At 44.5% G+C, this 4,496-nt stretch overlaps 1 pseudogene; it reads left to right on the top strand.

The window, feature by feature from the left end:
- Window positions 1–1,908: 1,908 nt before the first annotated feature.
- On the top strand, window positions 1,909–4,098 carry LOC147418897 (uncharacterized; annotated as a pseudogene).
- The last annotated feature ends 398 nt before the right edge of the window (window positions 4,099–4,496 follow it).

Below are 4,496 nucleotides of genomic sequence, written 5' to 3'. Positions count from 1 at the left end.
GAGGATGACTTGGATAAAGAAGTTGAAGCACAGGTAGAGACGAAGTACAAGACAGTTGCAAAGAAAGTGAGACCTGTGGCTACACCTATGCCAGAGGGAAGTGATGGAGTAATTAAAGAAGCTTCTCGACAGCCTATGCTCAGAAATCCTAAGAACATTGGGCACAAATTCACTAAAGAGACATTGCAACAGCTGAAGGTGGGAGAAGATGGTTTTCTCAATGAAGAGGAAATCAAGTGTTTTCAAGGTATGCTCAAAAAACATGGTAAAGCTTTTGCCTTTGAGCCAAGTGATATTGGGTGTGTGGATCCAAGTGTTGTTGCACCTATGGTTATATTCACTGTTCCTCACATGCCATGGAGCTTACGTCCTATTCCAGTTCCTAAAGATCACTTGCCAAAGCTTATCAATTTGCTTAATGAGAAGATACAATGGGAATCTTGGAACCATCATGTGCGCCATACTCTAACCGATGGTTCACTGTTCCAAAGAAAAATGGTACTTTAAGGTTCATACAGGATATGCAGCCTGTTAATAAGGTAACAATCCGCAATGTGGGTGCCGGACCAATTGTGGATGAATTTGCTGAGGCTTTTGCAGGTAGGTCAATTTACTCTATGGGTGATCTTTATTCTGGATATGATCAATTTCAGTTAGCTTTGGAGAGCAGGGATCTTACTACGATGCGTACACCTCTCGGATTGGTAAGGATGTGCACTCTGCCACAGGGTGCTACTAATTCTGTAGCTCATATGATGAACGGCATGAATAAGGTATTAAGGGACTTTATCCCACATGTTACTATGCCTTTCATTGATGATCTACCGATTAAGGGTTGTGAGGAAGGCTCAAAAGATGAAGTAAAAGATCAGAGGGGGTGCCGACATTTTGTTGCTCAACATATTGCTAACTGTGATGCTATCTTATCCAGGCTTGAAGAAGTTAACTTAACACTTTCAGGGCAAAAATCAACTTTTGGTGCCAAAGAGGTTCTAATTGTAGGGCACATGTGCAGTCCAGAAGGTAGAAGGCCAAGTCCGGCTAAAGTTGAAGCTATTCAAAAGATGAAGGAAAAATGCTCTTCAATTACTGAAGTTCGTCGGTTTCTGGGTGCATGTGTATTCTATCTTATTTGGCTGCCACATTTTTCTCATGTTACAGAAGTGCTTTATCAACTGTTGAGGAAAGGTAAAAGATTTGTTTGGGAAGAAGTTCACACACGAGCTATGAGGAAACTAAAGAAGATGCTCCTTGAGGCTCCGACCTTGAGGAAAGTTGACTACAAATGCGGAAGGCCAGTAATCTTAACAGTTGACACTAGCCCGACGGGTATTGGCTGGGCTATAGGTCAAGATGATGAAGAAGGTAACATGTATGCGGTTCGATTTGGAGCAAAAGTGCTCAATGCTCGCCAATGTTCTATTCATCTTCTTATCTGCATGCAAATTGTGGTAATCTTGCTCATCCTTTTGAGGTATTTTATGAAGAGTTCTATGAAGGAGATTGGCTTTTGATTGGTCGCTACCTTAGCACTCTTACTAAGCATGAAGGGTGGATGGATCAAGAGTACAAAAAGATAAGGAAGAAAGCTTATGGCTATTTTCTGAAGGATGGCCATTTATGGAAGCAGCCAAAACGCTCTTGCAGCGGGTTGTTTGTGATAAAGCGACTCAGCAGCAGGTTTTCAAAAAGTTTCATGAAAGTTTATGGGTTGGACACAGAGGGGTCTGGGCAACTTTTGTCAAGATTAAGGATCGTTACTGGTGGAAAGGTATGTATAAAGATGTCGCTCAGTTTGTGGAGACATGCCTAATATGCCAACAATATTCTAATGTGCGACATCGAGATGGATTGCATCCCACCTATCCACTGGCTATGCACTACAAGTGGGTGGTGGACCTGATTACCATGCCAGTAGGTGTCTGGCAGATGCGGTATATTGTTCTTGCAAGAGAGGATCTTACTAATCAGGTGGAAGGCAGAGCTTTGCGTACCAAAGCTACCAGTTCCGTATGCAAGTTCTTGCTTGAGGATGTTATTTCTAGGTACGGATGTGTTGGTAGAATTATTGCTGATAGAGGAGAGATGGATGCAGATGAAGCTCGGGATTTCTTTGCTCGCTTGGGCATTAAATTGGCTCTCACTACAGCATACAATCCAGAGGGTAATGGTAAAAGTGAAAGAGGGCATCCGCCTATTGTTAAAGCTTTAGCAAAAGCATGCCAGGGACATATTGGTGATTGGCCTAAACTCCTACCATTTGCTTTATGGGCTGATCGAACTACACATAGTTCTGTTACAGGTTTTATGCCATTTGAGCTAATGTACGGGCAAAAACCCATTATGTCTACAGAGGAAGCGATTATCTCTTGGACCATAATGCCATGGGAAGAAGGTATGTCTACAGAAGATTTGCTTGCATTGCGCATACGCCAACTGGAGAGACGTCAAGAAGATATTGAGCAGGCTAAAGTAATGCTTAAGGAAGCAAGGTTGAAGAACAAGGCAGCATTTGATGATAAGCACAGACTACGACCTCGTGCTATTAAAGATGGGGATTGGGTCCTTGTATATGACAGTAGCCTGGAAAACCAGTACACTGCTATGCGAAAAATGGTTAAATGATGGTTCGGACCATATGTACTACTTCATGTTTATGATAATGCGACCTATGAGTTATGCAAGCTTGATGGCACTGAGCTCAAGGTGCCAATTGCAGGGAAAAGAGTTAAGTTGTTTAAGCAACGGGATAATGAGATTAATATTGGAGACTTCAATACAGATCAACCTCCTGAAGACAATGTTATGTATGCATCAGACGATGAGTCTGATGATGCTCTTGATGATGCTTTATAAGTGCGGTTGGCACAGACCGGAGGCTGTGCAGGTTCAGAGGGGGTGGATGTCGTGTAGCTCCGCTCCCATGCTAAGAAAGATGCCAATAAAATGCACATCAAGTTTGTTTGAAGCTTACAGGATTAATGAGTAGTGATCCGGGCTTGATAACATGCCAAGCTTAATGATTAATGTATGCCAGATGCGGCTTAGAAGGGCCAAAAGATGCCTCAATGATACCAAAAATGAGTATGATTGCAATGACCACAGATGAGATATTATGATCTAGAACTGTAGTGCTTGAAGTGCTCTACCGGCTTGTCTTTACGGCTCGTCGATTGGAGTCACCGTGAAGAAGTTATGGCAGTTTGAAGTTTGAGTTATTGCAGATCCGTACCGGATTGGCCAACTCCAACTGGGGTGACAAAAATGGAATGAATGCACGGTTCCTGAAGTGCTCACTTTGTGGAGCACGTCGGTCTTTTCAGATCAACAATCGGAGTTCCGGTTGCCAAGTTATTGGCCGCTAAAGATTCACTCGGGGCCGGCTCCGTACCAGTTCGGTCCACTCGATCGGAGTGCCATCTGGGATTTTTATAGCCTCAACAGGGTTTTTATGTGCTCTATGCAGTTTGAGAAGTTTAAAGGAATTAACGACTCGCCAAACCGAGTCTGTATTCATGAGATAGTATGAATTGAGGCCGGTGTCAGCTGGCGGCACTATGCTGAGCTGGATAAGTTTGTCATTATCTAAGAAGATGATGCAAGCTATTAAACAACCGAGTGCAAGGGACTTCTGGCAAGTTCAATCACCTATACGTGCATCTGAGAAGCATGAGGCATTATTCGAGATACTAGTATGCACAGTAAAAGTCACGAAGATGTTGTTAGTCAAGGACTGTTGTGGGAAGAGAACGTGCTTGGCAATGCTTTAAACAGTATGTATGCCAAATGGGGAGATGCCAAGGTTGCCGAGTGTTTGCAATGCCTTGGCCGATTTGTATGCTAAATGTGGTGCCCAACAAGGGCCAAGGGCCGTCCACCCGAAAGAAACAAGGGCATGGCCGCCCACTCAACCTATGGCCGCCCGCCCATAACTTTAGGAGATATGGCCGCCCAATTAAGGGCATGGCCAATGGCCACTTAAGAGATGTGAAAGAAAGAGGAGGAAATGGCGTGAAGCCAAGCGACGAGCAGGCAGTGAGGAACAGGAAAGGAGAGCTCGCGCAGTCTGATGGGGTGCTCAGACGAGCCCGGCTGTGAAACGCGATACCCTCAGCACGCCTAGGTGCCCTCGTTTGAGCCAAAATCCGTCAAATTCCGCGCTGCTCCATAATCTGGCTGCCACATCATCAAGGGCCCGTTTTTGCGCTCCCAAGCAACGACGGCGCCGTCACTACTAAGGGAGGCAAAAAGGCTATTAATAGGTGTTTTTCTTGTGCATGAGAGTAGGAAAGTTAAGGAAGGAAAGTCATTGCAAGCGAACAAAAGAGGAGGGCAAGAATAACGAAGGAGGGCATTCGAAGCAAAGAGAAGAAGAAGTACGAGAAGAGCTCGAGGCCAAGAGAAGCAAACGAGAAAGCACGAAGGCAAGCTTTCTCTCCTTGATCTCGAAGCCAACCCAAGAGAGGGAAAGCTTTCTCTCCTTGATATCGAAGCCA

The sequence above is a fragment of the Adiantum capillus-veneris genome, chromosome 29 (assembly GCF_014529385.1).
Source record: "Adiantum capillus-veneris isolate H3 chromosome 29, ASM1452938v2, whole genome shotgun sequence".
In the NCBI taxonomy this organism is placed as follows: Eukaryota; Viridiplantae; Streptophyta; class Polypodiopsida; order Polypodiales; family Pteridaceae; genus Adiantum; species Adiantum capillus-veneris.
This window is presented reverse-complemented; position numbering and strand designations above follow the sequence as displayed.